General features: G+C 35.3%; 1 protein-coding gene across 1 annotated transcript in view; it reads left to right on the top strand.

The window, feature by feature from the left end:
- Window positions 1–21601, top strand: part of CNTN6 (contactin 6) — a 517724-nt gene that overhangs the window by 205716 nt on the left and 290407 nt on the right. The window lies entirely within an intron of this gene.

Here is a 21601-nt window from a genome sequence, read left to right as displayed (position 1 = left end):
TTTCTCAAATTCCAAACAAGTCTTTATTTCAGGACTTCCTTCTTCCTTGATTCCATCTCTTTTTCCTATTTGTCTGAGAATTGGTTGGCAGGATTTCAAAATGTAATATCTCCCAATAAATCGATTTATTGGAACAAGATAGCTCACAATATCATACAATGAGAGCTGGAAGGAATCTTAGAGGTCTTTAAGAGCAATCTCTAAATTTTTTTTTCTGTTGAGGAAATTGCTGCTTCCCAAGGTTAGTTGATTTTCTTAGGGTTAGGTTCCACAACTAGTAAGAAAATGTGGGGTGGGATTTGAAATCAGGCACATAATAAGAAATCAAGACTCACTGGAAAAGACCCTGATGTTGGGAAAGATGGAAACCAAAGGGAGAATGGGACATCAGAGGATGAGATGGATAGATAGTGTTATTGAAGCAATGAACATTAGCTTAGACAGACTTTGGGAGAAAATAGTGTATAGAGAGACTTGGGATGCTATGGTCCATGGGGTAACAAAGAGTCAGTCACAACTAAATGATTGAATAACAACAAATCTTCCTAACTGTAAGTCAAGTGCTTTGTCCATTTCCCAAATATGCTGGTCAGAGAGCTTGTGAGGGTTTGGGGGACCACGAATTAAAATTTTAAATCTGCAAATAACTGTTGTTGCGTCATTAGGCAAACCTCTCAAGGTTCTGCTCGTAAATGTTTAGCAACCTACTCTATAGGGGCAAAATGCATACAGGACACTCATTTGGTTTAATCAGAAATATCAATATGGTGTTAATTACTTTCTTCATTGTAAACAACAATAAAAAATAAACCATTCTTTGATTTACAGTTTGTCCATTTCACAAGAGTAATTCACATTTAAAATTCACACTCCTGAGAGCCCATTGTTTGGTCTGGCTCAAGCAAACCCCTGTTGCTTCACTTCAGCTTAATCATCGATATAATTAGTGGCCTGGGCAGAAGACATATCATGTTTTTCCAGCTCTAAATATATAACCCTCTGACCATTGTGTAGTTTTTATTTTTTAATTATAAGTTCAGAACTACAAGGGAATTTGGAGGTCATCTAGACCAAGCACTTCATTTTATGGGTGAAACTAAAGACAAAATTGATTTAGTGCTTTGACTACTGTCACAAAAAGTAGCACAGTTACCATTTGATTTTTTTATCATTAAAAAGATCAAACCCATGATAGTCAGGAATTCAATACAGTTCATCTCACTAAAGAGATGGCTTGCTTGAACTGAACTGGACTGTTCATCAAGTACCTTTTGTTTTTTTTAAGCAATTGGGGTTAAGTAAGTTGCTCAAGGTTACACAGTCAGGTGTTTCTGGGTGGGTGCTAAGTGTCTGAGCTCGGATTCGATCCCAGGTCATCCTGACTCTGTGGCTGGTGCTCTTACTCACTGTGCTAACTGGCTGCCCCTGCCTTTTCTTTTCCTTAATAGTATTTATTATATTATTTCCCCTTTTACCTGAGTGATCTGGACATTTTTTTCCTTGACAATCATCCAAGTCTCCCAGGCCAAAAGACTGCTCTATCCCTACTTTCTACTATCTCCACAGTTCCCAGGCACTATTTTATGATTGTTAAGGGATGAGAATGGGAGGGAACAGTCATCTACTGCTTGTACTGAATCTTGACTCTTGGAAGTTCCATCAATTCTTTTTTCTACCACACCATCCTAGACTTCTCCTCTATTCTGTGTGATACTTATATCAACACTGACCTCAATATGTTCTTAACTAGGAGTATACCAGAACATCATATAAACCAGCACTTCTAAAACTGGGGGTAGAATTGTGACCCACAGTTTAAGAAGCACTGAAGGGGTCATGAGTGGAAAATGTTTAGGAATCCCTGAATTGTAAACTTTGAATACAATCTTAGAGACACTCATACCTACTCTAAAATAGTGGGCAAGCATACTTTATGCCCACCAAGATATTGACACAAATGGATTCAGTAGAGTATAATGACTGAGATTAAAAATCATCACATTTTTGGTGAAACCACTAAAAAATCATCAATTGTCAGTAGAACAAATGATCTGTATTGTCATTTATGTCAACATTTTTTCTAATAATGCAAATCATACCTCTTCTTCACCTAATCAGCATGACAATAATAATAATAATAATAATTTAATTATTTTTAGATAATGTTATAATTCACCAAAACAAGTAAACAAAACTTTCAACTTTCTTCAATATGTTTTGAATATTTGTGTTAACCTCATTCTGGGGAGAGCTCAATGTTGGCTGGAAATAAAGAATGGCTAGTTTTCATTAGAGATCATTGTTAAATACTTATGGTACAGATTTAAAATGACCTAATCCAGTTTCACTGTTTTCCTTCACTAGTCCTCTGGTCCCCAGCTTGGTAAGCAGGTCATATGGAAAGTTTCTGGCTCTGGTCAACTATCATAGGCACTTAGGACTCACATTCATATTTTTATCTAATATCCATTTTTTACCCATGTCCTAAACTCTAAGGTCATGTCTATATGGCATGAAAAGGTTGACAATATTTAAACAAATCAGTGTTTTGGAAGGGCATCATGGAGCCCAAAACAAGCATCTGATGAAGGCTATAATGATCTTGAATGTAAAAAGATAAGTAAATTATATTATAATTGCAAAGGATATTAATTGTATTCAAAGTAAAAATGCACACAGCTCCCCCCAAAATATTTAGATGTGTGTGTATCTTGGGCTCTTAATTATACACACAAGTATGTGATCTTATTATATTATATGTATGTATGTGGATATATAATATGCATGCATGTATTATGCAATATAATTATGCATATACATATATGCATGCATATATGTATGTATTCACAAACAGGTCCATGATTAAGAACCCCATATCTATGTAATATGAATTATTCGGGTAATTAAAATAATGTGATAATGGGATTAATTTTCTCCATGTGTTCTTCATGGTCAAGATGTGGCAATCTAAACACACTATTTGAGTTTTGTTTTAGATTTATTTATAGCCGTTTGAATGGGATTAGAAAATGTTGTTACTATTAAATTAATTTCCCAAATTAGATATGAAGTCAAGACTCTCCCTCCCCTTTCCAAATCAGCAGTTTTCTAACCTTTTAGAATTTCTTATCTTTGTAGCATTCTGGTGGGAGAATGCTAGTGTGACTTTTAGAATTACTGGTAGCTGTTTTCTATTTCTTTTCTCTCTCAAGGACTTTGGTGGTAAAGGTTGAATGTAGACTTTTTCCCTTTCATATGTATGTTAATGAATTACTTTGCACTTCTGGTAAAGAGAGCTTTGCATCTGTCATTGCTATTTAAAATGTCATCTTGCTGAAATGTAGACTGGTACTCTGAATGACACCAATGATTTTAGATGTTGCCTCCTCAACATCATATCCCAAAATCTCATATTCTAGTTCATGTCTATAAAGTGGCAAATAAAGTCATGAGAGAATGAATTAATAAATGTGCAAAGATACAGGTCTCAATTTCTATAGTAACAACCAATTGGCTATAAAATGGAAGCAATCCCCCCCTCCCCCCCAAATGCCTTCAAGAAAGAATAATCAGAACCCTTGTTGGTCCTGGTCCAACCTGTAGGAGCTTTGAAGCCTGTTTCTCTCCAGGTAAGACATTGCTGAGGGGCTTACAAAAAGAAATAACGGGAGTGTTACCTAATTGGCTATTAAGCTGGACTAACTGGTGACTCAGTGTAGATATAAAAAATACCAACCTGGCCCTCTTCCTTTGTCACCTTTTCCAGCTGTCAAGCATGCAGGACTGCTTTTGAGTTACCTTCAGAGAGTCAGAGAGAGTAGAGGGAATGTCATATGAGGACCCTTCAATGCAAATGTGGGTGACTCAGCATCAACCCATCAATTAACAAGCATTTAGTAAACCCTTAGCATTTGCCAACCAATATACTAGCATTGGAGATATGAGTAAGAAACAATTCCTATATGGAAGTTACTTATATCCTTATAGGAGAGACAAATGTGTGTATGTATATATAGTATTTGCATGTGTGCATGTATGTATACATGCATGTTTGTATATATGTATGTGTGTGGATAGATAGATATGTAATAAAGAAAACCAACTTTTGCTTACTCTGTTGATGTATCCTTCCTAAAAAAAGAGGGCCTGATCCACTGTTCATTATATCTAAGCTATATGTGCCTGACATTCTCTTATCCTTAGTTTTCCAAATTACTGTACTGTGATAGGAACATCTACCAAGCTTCCCCTTTTTCTCTGCAATAGGGATTCATTTTCCTTGAAACACCACAAAGTTTTCCCAGGGACTTCATTGTTACCTCCTTTCCTTGCTGCAGATTGCTAGACATCTAAGGGTTTAAATAATCCCACCCATATTATATCAGGGCCTTTCTAATTTAGTGGATATCTTAAGACCATCCAAGTCACCACAGCCAGTCCTATTCACCAGACACCTGATCCTCTACTGAAATGGACGTTGGTGGGGCTAAGAGTAGTGGTGGTGTTGCAGATCAATCAAAGGTGAATGTTCTTGTATCCTTGTTGCATATCTTCACTTTCTTGGGGTAAAGTAAATCTCCTTTTGTTAACTGTTCAATGACTTATTGCAATATATAACAGGAGGCAAAAAGGGCCTGGCATCAGGGCTGCCCTGAGTTCATGCATAATACCCCAGTAAGTCTAGAAGTGTTGTCATCCTTATGTACTCTCCCCAATCCTTCCAGAGACTTGTTCTTTCCTGAGTCACCTACTCTGTTGTTGTGTACCTGCTACTGGGTATCATGCTTTACTTACTCCATTTGCATACCTCCCTAAATCTTGCCCTTCCACTTGATGATTCTGATATCAATCTTTGTACACATATTAGTATCTGACATGCATCATTAGAATTCCTTGTCATAGACATCTAAAGTGGTTGTCTCTAAATTTCAGTTTGAATAAAATAATGACAAAAAATAATAAAAACAATGGTAACAATACTTTTTAAAAAATAATTAGACTGTCACAAAGATACTTGAATGCTGAGGAAGTGCAGAGTTTCCCCTGCTTGGAGCATAGGGTGGAGCAATATTAATCTTGATATGTAGAGGACATTTCTATTCAGATATGCCTAATTTGGTCAACTAACTTTTGTAATTTATTCACATTCATAAAATATTTTCTCCTCTGAAGAAACTCTGATTTATATGGATATTCCTATTCTTTACAATGAGGGAGATTCTGGAGGATGAAAGGGGGAAGGGAGTGCTGAAAAGGGAGAAAGAGGAAGAGGAGAAGGAAGAAGAGAAAGGAAAGGAAAAAGAAGACAAAGAAGTAGAAGAAGAAGAGGAAGAAGGAGAAGGAGAAGAAGACGATGAAGAAGACAAAGAAGAAGACGAAAAAGAAGAAAAGAGGAAGAAGAAAAGAGGAGAAGAATGAGATGATTGATGGAGAGGAAAAGGAGGAGGATGAAGAGAATAAAAGGTAAAAGGGAGAAGAAGTAAGAGGATGAAAAGGAAGGGGAATTTTGAAGAGAAAGTGGAAGATGAAGAGGAGGAAGGGGGAAGGGGAGAAGAGTAGGAGGATAAAGATGATGAAGGGGAAAGGGAAGGCAGAAGAAGAAAAGGGAAGTTAAGAAGGAGGAGAAGAAGGTGGTGGTTGAGGAAGAGAAATGGAAAGAAGGATGAAGAGTAGGAATGGGATAGAAGGAGGAAGATAAAGAATATGTAGAGGAAGAGGGAAGGGAGGAGTAGGGATGAAAAGGAATGGAGGGGGAGTAGAAGGAACAGAGGAAAGGAGAAAGGGGAAGGAGAAGAAAAGGAGGAAGAAAAAGTTAGGGGTAAAAGAAGGAAAAGAAGAAAGAAGGGAGATGTGGAGGAAGAAGATGAAGTTTCTTTATCATTAAATCCCTATATGGGATTGACAGATCCAGGTGAGAAGAGGGAAGGGGGAATAAAAAACAATAAAAAAAAACCCTAGATTTTAATGGATGTATTGAGGCTGTCTAATCCAACTTCTTCTTGAATTGGAATGTCTTCTATAGAATCCAGGATATCTGGCTTCCAATTTTTAATATCTGGAGTAAAAACAAATTCATTAATTCTGGAGATAGCTCATTCCATTTTGGGGTAGCTATAATTACTGTGAAGGTTATTGTTTGTTTGTTTTTATCCTTACACTAAGCCTAGATTTTTTTACAACCTCTATTCTGTTCTCTAAAGAAAAGTGAAATTAATATTCGAATAGAAGATGCTTTTTTTTCCATTGTCATTTCTTCATCAGGTTAAAAAATGCTAGCTACCACAAGTGATTACAGATGGTGGAGTCTCATGTCCCTTCATTCCCTACCCATGCTTCTCTGAGTATTTTCTAACTTATCCTTCTTAAAATATGATAGAACTGAAAACAATTCTTCACGTATGGTCCAAACAGGGCAGGAGGGCCATTTATCTTTAATCCTGAGCATTAGTCCTATCATAAAGCACACTCAGGCCTCATTAGGTATATTGGCTACAATACCCTACTGTTGACTCATACTGAGCTTCCACTCCATAAATGCTAATACATTTTTTGTTCATATGAAATGCAATATAGGCATGTGCTTCCATCCTATGTATAGTTGACTTTCTACTTACCAAAATTACAAAAGATAAATCATGAGAGATAATGTGAGAGAATCAAATGAAAATCAGTGAAGATGAAATCTTGACAAGTTCTAATTGTGAGTCACAAATGAACAAGTTGCAATTTAAGAGATAAATATGAAGAACTATTATGTTTTATTTTAAAGGGTTTTTATATGAATTTAATTGAGAATTTCAGTATTCTATATATCATTATTGGTTAACTACAATCGGCATGTATTTATTAAGCATTTCTAGTGTGTCAGACTCTATGATGAGTGCTCAAAAAACATGCCAAAAAAATACCCTGCCCCCATTCTAATGGGAAAAACAATAAATAAAAGAAGCTGAAATGGTGGAGAGACTACCTGCGGCAAGAACATTATGGGGAAATCCAGAGGAGGGAAGGATATTGTAAAATGAAGAGATAGTTGATCTAGCTGCCTTTCCTAGATGGAATTTATAGTAGATATCCAATGAGAGAGAATGGTGCCAGGGAATTATTAAGTTATGCTATTGTAAAAGGGATAATGATCGTACTACTTTCCAGAGTTATGTTGAGGATCAAATGAAACAACATTTGTTAAGGGCTTTGTAGAAATTAAAGCTCACAAAATGTCACAGTCATTATTGTTAACATTAAACATGATTCAACACTGTGATATTGATAAAATACTAAGGCAAAGTCTGGAGGAAAATTTTAAAGCATATTTCAGATAACAAAAGAAATATTAATTCTACTTAATTTGCCAATGATCAAAACTCATTTAGAATAATATATTTGATTCTGGATGCCACATTTGAAGAAGTATTGGTAAGCTTCCAAATAGTGTACAAACTTTGCCAATAATAGTGGTGAACAGAACCCAAAAATTAATGCATGAATATAATTTGGAGAAACTGAAAATATTTAGGCTGAGTTATAAAACAAAATTTAAGAAGTCTTTTAATATTTCAAAGACAGGCCATAGAAAGTGGGATTATTTTTAAATTTATGCCCACTGAAGAACAGAGCTAAGGACAATATGTATAATGCTATCAGCAAAAGTGATTTCTGCTCATTTGAAAGATTGTTATCCTAATAAAGAGAACCATCCACAAACTAAAAGACTAATTTATGAAAGAATGAGATATATGGTAGAATTAAATGCTAAGAATGAAGTTGATGGCATTCATTTCCACTGGTTGTGGATATGAGCTCATGAATTATAAGGTAGGAAGCATCTTAGGACTGTATATTTCCATGAAAAATGACCACCTGCTAAAGAATTCTATGAAATCTGGTTAACTTTTATCGTAACACAATTGTTTGTCAGTTAAACTGAAACTTTAGAGAATCAGTATGAGTTCTACCTTTTGATTCACTGTGTGACCTTTCAGCAAATTCCATGTCACTTTGTATTTCTCTTTTTGCAAAACACTGCCAAAATCTTAAAATTCCAAACAAACAGGAAATATTTTAAATAGTTATTTAGGATTAATACCAAAAAATCTAGCTCTGCACTTCAAAAGTTCTAGGTAAGTACAGTAATAGTAATAGCACAAATTATTAAAATTTCTCGAATATATATAGAAATGCCCAGAAGGAAAACCATAATATCTAGCATTTACATAGCACTTAAAATATGTAGTGCTTAAAAATATTATCTCATTTGATCCTCATAACAATCTTGGAAACTAGGGGCTATGATTGTCTTTTCATAGCTCAAGAAACCAAAGCAGAGGATAAGTAACTTGGAGAGCATCATATAGAAAGTATTGTCTAAACAGGACTTGAACCCAAATCTTATTAATTCCAGGTTCAAAACTTTATTTGATGAACAATGTAGATACCTTCCATTGTAGATATCAAGATTTTCTATGCCTCAGTTACTCCACTTGAAATGTGGTTAAAATATACATTGTACAATTTACCTTATAAAAATGTTGTGAGTATATATTAGAGAGTATAATATTGTTGATCATAATAGTGATTATGATAATCTTTGCAAAGTCCACCCCATCATGCAGCAAAGTAGGGAAATGCCCAACATGGTGATGTACAGCAAATACTCCACGTGCCCCGAGGCATCTGTAATAGATTTCTAGCTTGGGCAAGTACATAGAAATGCTGCCCAGTTGGGCTTTGCTAATAACATGAATTGGTTTAGGGTTAGAGTAATGAAAACACTTTAATTTTCTACCAACTCGAGTGATTACAAAATCTTTAACTCAGTCCTCTTCTCTTCATATATTGTAAATCTATAAAATAATTCCATGCAAAGTGAGACATTTAGAGTGTTATTGTATTCTCACAAGGAAACATATTCTTTACATAAGGAGGTGGTCACCCAGATTTCTTGATTGAAGAAAATAGTCAAAGATATATAAGCACCTGTACTCTGACATTGATTATTTAAAAAGAAATTTACAAATTGTCCTTTTCTTTAAAAAGTGCCTCTCTATATTTTTTATAATATTTTATACTTTAAAAAAATCTGTCCCACATTTCTTTTGGAATTGGCCACAATTTACCATAACAGAAATATTATACTTGTGGATTTTGAACTTATCGATCAATTGATATTATACATTGGAGCAATTTAAACTTTGAAAAACTCAGTATCTGTCATTTACGTAGAAAGATAAAATCAGATAGCTAAAAACAGTCACCAGGAACTTGCCATAAAGTATTTATGAACTAACCAATGACAAGTCCCTATACTACTCATAAAAATGCCCAGATATATTTGATAATTCAGCAGATACACTCTACTAGAACCAAAATATAATTTCAAATGGACCTGTTGTCCTCAACATTCAGTAGAAAAAAATTGACATAAAAGAGAGGAGTTCCCAAAAGACTATTCAAATTTAAGCTATTAAAGGAAGCATGCCATTAACAATATCCATTTGATCTAGCTTTACAAGCAATTATTAACCAACTAATGCATGCAATAGCACTTAGAGAGGCATTGAGGAACATATATTCATATCTTCTCGAAATAAAATGTTTCATTTTGCTTTCAAAGTTCTCCAAAATTTGGGTATCACCTACCTTCCCAACCATGTGATACATTAATTCCTTTCCTTTATTTTATAGACAATCCAAACTTGACTCTTTGGTATTGATCATATTTGGCATTTCATTTCCCATCTCCACCTTTTCATGACTGCCTCCCATACCTGACCTTCATTTTACTTCATCCCTTTTAGACCATGTTTTCTTCAAAGCTATGTCCAAAGGATACCTTCTACATCAAACTGTTTATGCTCCTCTTATCTACTACTGTCCCCTCCTAATTACTTAATAGTTATTGGCATGTATGCATGGGTATATTTATGTAAAATGCTTTCTATGTTTCTCTCAGAACATATGGTCTTTGAAGCTGAAGACTTTTATATTTGTATTACCTGCGCCTAGCCCAAACTGATGCATAAGCGATGCTTAGAAAGTGCTTGTAGATGACTGAGTTTCTTAAGCATAGATACATAATTATTAAAGCTAAAGGAAAATGTCTTAAAGATATGATTCTGTGAAAGTCTTCATTTCCTCAAGGAATGAAAATTTAAAATGTACTAAGAACCAGGAAATCTGGGTTCAAATCTTGGTTATGATATATAATTGATATATGATCCTTCTTTCTGAAAAGTTGAGATAATGCTTAAAGATATATAGTGTCTGCCTCTTAATTTGTGAGGAAAATTGTCTTGTAAATGAAAAAAAAAACAATATTTAAATATCAGGAATTATAACCATGATACTCTACAATTGTGCAATTGGAGAGCTCTGTATTTTTCTTCTGTTTCTAGTTCATGGCCTTCTTCATGAAATGAATAATGTAACAAAGCCACCACAAGGAATTCTAGTGTCTAAAGGAAGTTAAGAATGTATATATGTTGGGGGGAGACAGAGGAATGCTGCAAGGAAGAGGAGTTTAGGGGATAATGGGTAAAGTTGGTCCTTTCCTGGGTGCATCAGAAGAAGGAATGAACCATTTCCAAGACAGTATAGGCCTTATCACCATGGAATAGTTTATGGTGCCCAATTATAAACTTTTCAGAAGTAGGCAGGGATTTGACAACTCGGCTTGCCCGAGGTGAAGGACACAGGTTCCAGGTGTTGCCACAGTTAAGGGAACTTGGAGGTGATAGCCTAGTGACAAGTGAGGGAGTAGACATGGTGATGTTTCCTGGGTTCCTTGAAGCAAACCATGGTAAAGTTTTCTAAGTTTTTGCCTGTTTATAGATCAATTGAGTTTTCCCCACAATAATTGAGTTATATGATATTTTATAATGGCCCAAGTTATTACAATGATTAAATAGATACAGAGAGAACTAGATCAATTGATGCATTGGAAACAAAGATATAGAGAGAGATAAAAAGAAAGACAGATAGCAGAGAGAGGAAAGAAGTGAGGGAGAGAGAGACAGAGAAAGAGACAGAGAAACAGAGACAGAAAGAATGAGAATTTTATTTAGCATTTGCTATGTGCCAGTCATGGAGATAAGTCTTCATGATATAAATACAATTAAGCAAGACAGTCCCTGACAGAATGATGAAATATATTTTTACCTGAAGAAAATTAAGACATAGGAGAAGGAAATCTTAGAAAATAACCCTTCAAATGCATTCAAAATTATAAAATTGCAGATAATTATGAAATATGTATTAAGTGGGCAACACATATCTAATTATGCATCAAAATGCTAAAAGGCTTTTAACCTTTTGGGGGGGTATGGGGTGGTATGATGTCTTAGTGAAGTATCTTTAACTAAGCTAAGTGGGTGAAAAAAATGATAGAAATTAAACTCTTCAAATCAGAGTGAAAGTTGATAAATGAAGGACTGACATTTCTTAGCCATCAAGGAATATCATTTCTTTATATTCTGATACATTTCTATTTCCAAAATTTGTCTTAATGGACCACTCTCCCTAAGAAAACTCAGTTCAAGTTATGAATTTAGCATTTGCTTTTAGAAATCTAGCATCTAAATAAATAGACTACCATCAGTTAAATTTAACAAGAACTGTCTTTCATTTGTTTTATTTTTAAAAGCAATCAGAAAAAAAGACTGTATTATGACAGCCCTTTTTTCTCCTTTCTCTTCCTCACTACAGGGCATATTATATTTTGCATCATATTGAAAAATATATTTTTTCAAAGTGTAGGATTTTTTAACTTAGAAGAAAAAAATAAATGCCACATAGAAGGCATTTTTTGTATTATGACTTAATTGTTTTTCAGTTTGTAAGAATAGATTGCTTATTCAGTTGTATGGAGGGAATGAAGTGAGGCATTCCATAGAAAATCAAGTTCCAAACTAAAAAAGTTCACTCAAAGGTAAGACAGTTCATTTGATTCCTTAAAATTAAGAGGAAGGGTATACCAGAAATATTCTTATTATATACTTCCAGTATCTATTATGTTATGTTATAGTATGGATAATGAATATTAAATAAGTTGCTGAATATCTTTTAGAAGGTAGAAAATAGAGCACATGATAAAAATTTTTGTATACATTTATAAAATGTGTTTTTGGTCCAAACATGTAATTTTATCAACAGAAATATGGCAAACAGCTTCCATTAATCATCAACAAGCATTTATTAAGTACTTTTTGAGGGCCAGGCACTGTGATAAGCACCAGAGAAGTATAGCAAAGCAAAGATTGTCCATTTTTCAAGGAACTCACATTTTAACGTGAGAATTCATAAGCAAATAATAATGTACAGGCATAACTATATACAAAAATACATGTGTATTTATGGGAAAATGGATTTAAAGAGAAAAATGGATGCTATCACAGAAGGAAGCACTTAGAAATTAGGAGGAACAAGAAAGCCTTCTTGATGTTGAAGGAAACTTTGGAAGCCAGGAAGTAGGGATAAGAAGAGAGCATTTCAGGGATGGAAATAGCACATGAAAAGGCAGAGAGTCAAGAGATGTTGAGTCATATTCAAAGGACAGAAATAATGTCACTTTGTTGTAAAGTAAATGGAGAGGAGTAAAATGTAATAATATTGGAAAGGAAGCAAAGGGAGATGTTATGAAAGGTTTGATAATCCAAACAGACAATCACATAATCTAGGAGGTAATAGGGATCAACTAATGTTTATTGTTAGTAGAGTGACACGATCCTTTAGTTAAGGAAGATTTGGTAGCAGAGTATAACATCCAATATAATAGGAGACCCATGGGGCAGGTAGATTAAACAAAAGCCTGTTGTAATTGTCTAAATATAGAGGTAAGGTGGCAAGTATTTCAGAGATGAGAGGAGACTCTTATAAGAGATTGCATGGAGTCAGAAATGACAGGACTTAAGCACAGTCTGTGTGTATAGGATGAATATGAGTGAGCCATCAAGGATGAAATGTAGATTGCAGGGCTTCATGACTTGAGCATGGCAATTCCCTTGAAACTGACAGGGAAGGTTGTAAAAAAGGATATTTTTAAACAAAGTTTTTGAAGGGAAAAGATATTAAGTTCTGCTTCAGACATATTGAATTTAAGAGATATATTGGACATCTAGTTTGAGATGTTCAATATGTAGTTGGTGATGTGATACTGGAGGTCAAGGGAGGGTAGGACTGAATAAATATATATGAGAAGAAACTGCATAGGGATGATAATTTGATGCATGGAATTCCACCAACACAGACTGGCAGGGCATTCATAAATTTATAGTCTTTAGGAGTTTCTTGGGACATTGAAACATTAAGCAAGTTGCCTGAGGTCACGTAGCTAGTATATATCAAAGACAGAATATTAACCTAGGTCTTTCTTACTTGAAGAATTATTTTCTATCCCCTATACCATAGTTCATCTGCATTAGTTGAAGGGATTTGCCCTACTCTCCAAAAAGGGATGTGGATAAAATTCATCATCATCTTTATCATCCTGAATAATTTCATCATCATGATGTCATGCATTATTATTATCATGAGATTTTACATGGTAATTGCACAACAAAAATTAGATTTACAAAAGGTTTTACAGTTATCAGTCACTGGGTTTAGATATATCTAGTCTCATCACTGCTATGGTGCCCATTTTTATTTCCACTGGAAAGAGAACAAAAATGTGTTTGAGCAGTAAACAAAGTAGTAGAAGTTAGAAATGAAACCCCCTTTCCAATAATAATGCTCTTCCTATATTCACCCAAGGACATTAAAAAATGAAAATGGAGAAGAATCTTGATTTTCAGTCTCAATAAGTGAATTGCAGGGTTGGCTTCCTCCCCATTGTAATGCCATGCACAGAAAATTTCCAGAATGCTATTGTGAACACCTTTTAAGGTTCGGATTGCACAATATAGTGAACACTCTATTCCATAAAAACTCAAAGCAAAACATCCATGGAAAATCAAGGTACAGCATTCACAATATTACAATTTATTACAGAAAATCTCAATATAGTATTCACAACAGCTTATCATTAAAATGGCCACATAGTTTTCACCAAAGTGGTCATGATATTTAAAACAAAGAACAATCATCTCAAATTAAAATAGTCAAAAGTCTTCCACTCATGGAGTACACTAAACTCAATCATTCACTTATTCTATTACTAAGTATCTTACACAAACCCTCCCCCCAAGGTCACTAGTAAACTACAATTTCATCATTACTCAGTACCCATGGAGAGGTCTTTTCATCTTGACTTGGGGCCAGTTCCTAGATTCCCTGGAACCCCTTCCATGCTCCCAGATTCTACCTGGATTCACGAGACTGTCACCTGGGATCAATGGCAGACAGCTCCCAGTTCCTTGTCCAACTCTCTGGGTAGGTCCTGCTCCACACTGAAGTTCACAGGGTCCAATCTATCTCAACGCCTTCATAATTTGTAATCCCGGAAATTCAAGGCTCAAACAAGGCATAAACAAAGTCTCAGCATCCTGGTCATGCTTATTGTCTTCTGCTTTCTCACTCTTCTCCTGGGCTCCTGGCTCCTGTTTCTTGGGCTCCTTTGTCACCTGGGTTCCTCTGTCACCTGGGCTCCTATTCAGAAGAAGCTCCACCACCACAAGTTCTTAGGAAATTTTGGCTCAGTTCTTGATTCTCTCTTCTGTAGCTGCTCTGCCACCAGATGCTGGTCTTAAGAAATTCTGACGGTGCCTCTCTGGGGCTTGCCTTATATACACAGGATTAGCTACTTCCTGTTTCAGCCAACCCCTTCCTGTTACATCAGCAACACCAGACAGGAGTTCATACCTTCTGTTTCCCCAATGGAGGCTTTATCAATTACTAAGTGCTGAGGACCTGCTACCTTTGCCAAGACAAAGGGATCTTCAAATCCTAATTACATTATCATTACACCCATTTAGGAGTTGTGTGATTGGGGAACATAATTACCTCAAATGCATTATCCAGTCACATTAAAAAAGAAAAAAAAGAGGAAAAAACCTTTTCTTTAATAAATTATTATCATTTAATCCAAAAATTTGAGCAAAACAATGAAAAAAAAATGGTTTTCTAGCCTAATCAGTCTTTTTTCTCTGAATGTAAAGGGTTTGTTTTTTGAATTATGTAATTAATTATAAGCAACTGGACTATAGGCATATGTGAGGGAAATGGTGGCATTTAGTTTGGAGAATTGAAGAATAAGTGGGGCATGATGACTATTTTCATGTTTTCTGCCCTTGGGCTGTCAAATGAGAAAATATTATCCTGTTGCTTCATTCCAGAAGGCAAAACTGGGTGTAATGTGCAAGATAAGTCTTGTCATGAGAGAAAAAAGTTCTGATCATTAGAGCTATCCAAAAATAGAATGGATTGCCTTGGGAGGTAGGGTGCTGTACCTCCCACCCCCACACTCCTGGACATTTTCCAACAAAGGCTAGATAAGAATTTCTGATGTATGGTAAGGTCTAGAATTCTCTTTGGACATAGTAGAAGGGAAACACTTTGTTTAACTACTAATGGTTCTAGTATTGGATAAAAAAAAACCTATTTAAATTTACATCTTAAACCACATTTTCTTCAATGTATATACATATATTGCACTATCTCACATACCAAGGAAAAACAAGGAAGAGAAAATGTAGGAAAATTCTTTCCATGATAAAATTGTTTTCCTTCTTACACTTTTTCAGTGAATCATAATCTCCACCAACCCCCCCCCCCCCCCCAAAACAACCAGCAACCCCACGATAATAGTTAGTGGACTTTATATAATCACAACTTTTCTATAGCTTAGAATATCAAGGGTTAAATGACTTTTCCATGGCCATGTATGTAGTTCATAGAAGTTAAAGGCAGTATTTGAAGGCAGATTTCCCTGACTCTAAATCCATTATTCTATACACTAAATCCAGGGTAAGGAACCTGCAGCATTGAGGACATCCCCTCCCCCGTGGCCCTTTGAATGAATCTAAATTTCACAGAATGAATCCCCTAAACAAGAGGATTGATTCTATAAAACTTGAACTCAATCAAAAGGCTGCATCCAAGACCCAACCTTCTCTCTCTCTCTCTCTCTCTCTCTCTCTCTCTCTCTCTCTCTCTCTCTCTCTCTCTCTCTCTCTCTCTCTCTCTCTCTCTCTCTCTCTCTCTCTCTCTCTCTCTCTCTCTCTCTTTCTCTGTGTCTCTCTCTGTCTCTGTCTCTCTCTGTCTCTCTCTCTCCGTTCCTCCCTCCCTCAGCAATTGGGGTTAAATGCCTTGTGCAGGGTCACAAGCCAATGTCTGAGGTTGGATTTGAGCTCAAGTCTTACTGACTCCAGGGCCTTCTATGAGCCTCGGCAAGTAACTTCACTTACCTCACATGATGAGAATTAATGTCAAATTTGATCATTCTTGTAAAGGTCTTTTCAAAATCTAAGCACTATAAAAACATAGTACCAAACTGGATATTTTGAAAAACTTTTATTTTAATGAAATTTCTCCATTTGGATGTAGTCTTTCAATGGGAGGAACTATTCTTCATTAAATATTAAATCATCCAAAATGCTCATTTAATTTTCAATGAGTAAACTCTCATGTAAATCTATATCACCAATAGCTTTTGCATTTCACATTGAAATTAACATAAATGATTTGTAAAAAGTTTAACATGTAGTAATATATGTGTAAATTGCACCAGGCTGAATAACAAGGAATAGAGAATGACGATTTTCCTCTTATTCTCTAAGTGCACTGATGATTTCATTTTTTTCACTGAGACTTTGATTATATGGGATATTTTGATTGACTCTTTTAGGTCCAGGCTAGAGAAGTCTCTTTTCAGAAGCTACTGTTGTTAGTCAATACAGCAGATATCAGTAGCTTTGCCCTTAAAATATTTCTGTCCTTTGTCCTGCATGACCTCTGTTCTCTTAGATGCAGTGCTCAGGTACTATGGCTAAACAAAGAGTAGAAACATTTGGTGACTAATTTTAAGGGAGGAATGGAAGGGGTTAGAACTTTAAATAGTGGGAGCAAAGAGTGATATTATTCTATTGCCTGTAGATATTTCATTACTGGAGCCCTGAGCTGAGAGAGCAGCTATACCAAGAGTTTCTCCCTTCTCATTTTCTTTGTGTTATTGTTCTTTATTTCCTCAAATTATATGGTAAATATTAGCTTATTTAATTAAAAATAATAATATCTACTAGAATTTAAATATATTTTAGGCTTGCAAAGCACTTATAACAGTATCTCATTTTATGCTCACAATAACTGGGAATTATCTTCCTTTTATGGATTTGGGAAATTGAGTCATGAATTCCCCTAATGTCTTCCTTGCCAATTGGAATATACCTATAGAGGGCACTCCTGTTTAAATGTTTCTAAAGAACTGTGCATGGATTGACTGGAGACATCTTAGAAGGATGGAGAGATGTGTAAATTTTGGAAGATAGCATATGGAGGAGCTAATAAAGATATAGAAATATCTATATATGAAAACAGGCATATCTATGTGTTTTCATGTATATATCTTTGAAGATATGTATACTTGTATTAACATAGGACAAAACATTGGAACCTCTGGATTTTAGTACAAGGAAGACAGTTTGGCTCATCAAAAAGAAAAAAAAATAACTGAGATACCCCCAAATCAAATGACCTACCTCAAAAAAGAGTGAACTCCCCACCGCGTATTATATTCAAGCAAAGGCTGAAATTCTGCTCATTTTGGGTTCAGTTGGGAGCCATGTGTAAAGATTATATCCTCAGTGCAAGAGGATAATATCAAGGTGGAGGGGAGATCAGCCTCTTCTACTCATTCCTGCTCTCTGCATGAATTTGTCTTTGTGAATAGTGATAACATCACCACAGTGAAGAGGCACATCCAAGTTTAGCATATTATTTAAGCATCCAAGTGTTCCGGTTCCAAGATTTGGGAGAAAAATGTTGGGACTATGGCAGGAAACATTACTTCTGGCTTTAGGTGAATGTTTAGATTTTCATGGTATTTGTCAAATTCTATAGGCAATGATGAATCCAGAGCAGCAGGAACATTTGATTGTGGATTATTTTGAGTTTATACAATGCTTCAGTCTGATTAAAAACTTCCTCGCTTTTATCTGGTGTTAAAGGTTTGTTTGGTTTTTGTTTCTTTGTTGTTGTTTTGGGTGGAAAGGTGTAAAAGGGTTTTGTTTGACAAGTGCACTAGTCTTCAAATTAAAGGAGAGTCTATCTGACTTTCCAAGTTCTAGCAATCTGAGCAACCTGGTCTTGGCTTATACTGAGCAACTTTGTTGCTCTTCCATTTGTCAGTTGTGTCCAGCTTTTTTTTAAGTGATTCACCATATCTTTTGCCAGCTCATTTTACATATTAGGAAACTAAGGCAAACAAGGTCAAGTGACTTGCCCAGGGTCAAACAACTAGTAAGTATCTGAGGTCAGATTTGAAAATAGGAAAATGAGTTTGCCTGACTCCAGGCCCAGCATTCTATTCACTGTCCCACCTAGCTGCTTTATGAGCAACTTTAGAGGGTGGCTTTCATATCAGTTTGGGCTGTGTGCCCAGTCTATATTACATAACTAAATTGGGAATCACTTGGAAGAGATTCTACTCTGTCACAGCAGGGGTGGTAAAGCTTATATATTAAAGCTCCAAACTAATGTTACCAAATGAAAGAAAAAAAAACTGTTGAATTTTTAAAAGGAAAGTTAAGAGGATACAAGTAAGCATGGCCTACTCCAAAGAAGACTAATAACAAAGAAAAGGTTACAAGATGCTATACTTAAAGCAAGTGTCTCTTCTGAGAAACACAAAAATGAGGCTTGCAGAATGTAATAAGCAATAGATGGAGTCAGTAGCATGTGAGCGCATGGTTCTTCAGGTAACCTCATTTCTACAGTCCTAAATAAAGAGTTTCATTTTGTGGAATGATAAGTGTCCAGTGATATGGTATAAGACGCAGATAAGTAAAATTGTCCTCCTGGAACAAATTACAAGGAGCTTCCAAGGAAGAAACTCCTTCTAGCAAGACAGATCAGCAACTGCTCTGAAACTTATAGTCCAGGAGAGTCTCCATGGCCATTGAATGGAAAAGGGACTGGTACAGTACTACATTGCCTATACATGTCAAAGGCAGAATTTAAACTTTTCATTCATTAGTCATTGTCTAATTGCCATGTTGCCTCCTGTGAGATCTCTTGACCATTGGTTCCCCATGTACTACCCAATAAGGGGCGGGGGAAAGGTTTAGTCCATCATTATCATTGATGACTCAGTATTAGGGCCATCAAACATGCTGGAGTGGGACATACATGCCAGTCTAAACATGGGAGTCACACCATGGGACAATGCATGGTCTTCCATATGGAGAGTGACAGGAATGAGGAATATGAAAAGAGGCATCTTATCCTCTTTCTAATTGAGCATTTTCTCTAGAACAAGTTGAGATTTTGTTTAGTTAGAGAAAATAGTCAAAAGTGTTGTCCTAATCTAATTAATCTTATTCCAAACCTAGAAGAAATGTTTGCCTGCATAGGGAACCCCATCAGAATACCTAATTGCTTTCTCAGACCTATATCTTGCCTCCCATCAAACAACTTTATTAGGTTGTTTGCTGCTGCCTGCATACCAACTCCCTGAACAGACCTCAGTACTGCATTGGGCGCAGAATGCCATAACCCTTTGGATTTTATGTGTTTCAAAGGAAGGAATGGAATCCAAAAATCTGTACTCTTGAGCCTGAGCTCACATATTCTAGTTATACATGAATTGGGGGTTTTAATAGATATAAGATAAAACTTAATATGCTTCTGGCTTCAATTGAGCTGCTGTACAGGTGCTTAAGTACCTTCTGTAATTATTATATATTGATGAAAGATGATGTAATAGTTAACTGCCGAGGAGTAGAAGCAATTTTGACAGCTAATTATCATTAAATCTCTTAGCTAGGCTTGCATGCTGATGAAAATATTCTTATCTTGTTTGACCTATCAAATATATCATACTGCCTTTTCCTCTGGAAATAGGTCTTATCAACTTTACAGTCTGCTCCCTTTATAAATTGGCAATACTATATTGCTAATGAATAGCATGAACTTTGGTATGATGGGTAACCTTCTTACAGTCAGTAGTTTACATTTCTTCCCTGAGCTTTGCAGGAGAATGAGCAAACAAGGCACTTTTAGAAGGAAAATGAATTGGGGGGAATTAATCATACAAAAAGACATTGTAACACATAGTAAAAGATGATAGACAAGAAATAGGTTGTGTAATCAAGGGATTAAATCCCACAAGAATATAAACAGTTGAACAAAAAGTTGAAAACCCAGTGGAAAAAATCTATTACTTGGTTATTTATGCAATGATTAAATCAGAAAACACAAGTATGGAATTGGCAGTTTCAGTGATATGTATCTGTATATCAATAGTCAATATAAAATTTTAATAAGAATATATACATATATAATCATTGGTTTGTTAGAATTCCATATGCTCATGCAAAAGCAACATGACATTTATTTACAGACTTATTTAAAAACAGCAATAACAAAAATAAAGATAACTTCATTTATCCTGTGCATTTCAAAAGTCTTATGGCAACACTGAGTTTTAAAAGTTTTTTTTAAGTAATAACTTAAAACTACACCGAGACTAGGAGAACTATCTGTATTTTAGGTTTGAATTATCTTATTCAAAATTTACACTCTAGGCACTCTGAAAACTAGTGGACTTTCTTTGTTTTATATAATCCTGATCTGTGATTAATTTGGGTAGAAAATATGCAATGAAAAACTTTCTCTACCAATGAAAATCTCAAACTTTTGACATTCATAAGTTTAGAGAACCATCTTACATTTAAGATACTTATATAGGCTTGAGTAGCCGCTTTGGGTCAGAAGAGGGATTTTGAATCAGGTCTTCCAGATAGTGATGCCAGATTTATATCTGCTATACTATACTGCCTGATTGCACATTGTCAAAATTCAATCAATCAGCCTTGGTCAAGAAGGGCAGTGCATTGACCATTAGATTTAGAGTTGGGAAGAACTGAGTTGAAATCCAACCTAGCTGTATGACTCTGAGCAGATCACATAAATTCTGTTTCAGTTTGCTTTTCTGTAAAATAAAATAACACCTACCTCCCAAGGGATAGAGGCAGCTAGATAACTTAGCAGATGGAGTGCAGAACTTAGAATCAGAAAGACTTGAATTCAAATCTAGTCTCAGACACTAGCTGTGTGACCCTGGACAAGTCATTTAACCTGTGTTTGTCATTATCTACTAGAGAAGGAAATGGTATACCACTCCAGTATCTTTGCCAAGAAAATTCCAATGTTTTGTGTTATTGTCCACAGGGTCATGAAGAGTCAGACATGACTACATGACTGAACAAAAACAGAAATTGTGATGATCATATGGAATAATTTTACATAGTACTTTGCAATAAGCTACTATGTAAATGTTAACCACTCAGTTTCTGAGTCCAACAAATAATAAAATACAGCAAATAATTCTCAAATTCTTTTTTCAAATTTATCAAATAATTTTCAAAATTGCTATTATAGGCACAAAGTATCTAAGGATAGAAATTAAAATTCCCTTGTCATTAAGGAGCTTCTATCATGAAATAAAAAT

Source organism: Petaurus breviceps, unplaced genomic scaffold, assembly GCF_028583685.1.
Source record: "Petaurus breviceps papuanus isolate PSGF00001 unplaced genomic scaffold, PetGlider_PUasm1.0 174, whole genome shotgun sequence".
Taxonomy (NCBI): Eukaryota; Metazoa; Chordata; class Mammalia; order Diprotodontia; family Petauridae; genus Petaurus; species Petaurus breviceps.
The sequence above is the reverse complement of the archived record's forward strand: the minus strand, read 5'-3'. Positions and strand labels throughout refer to the sequence as shown.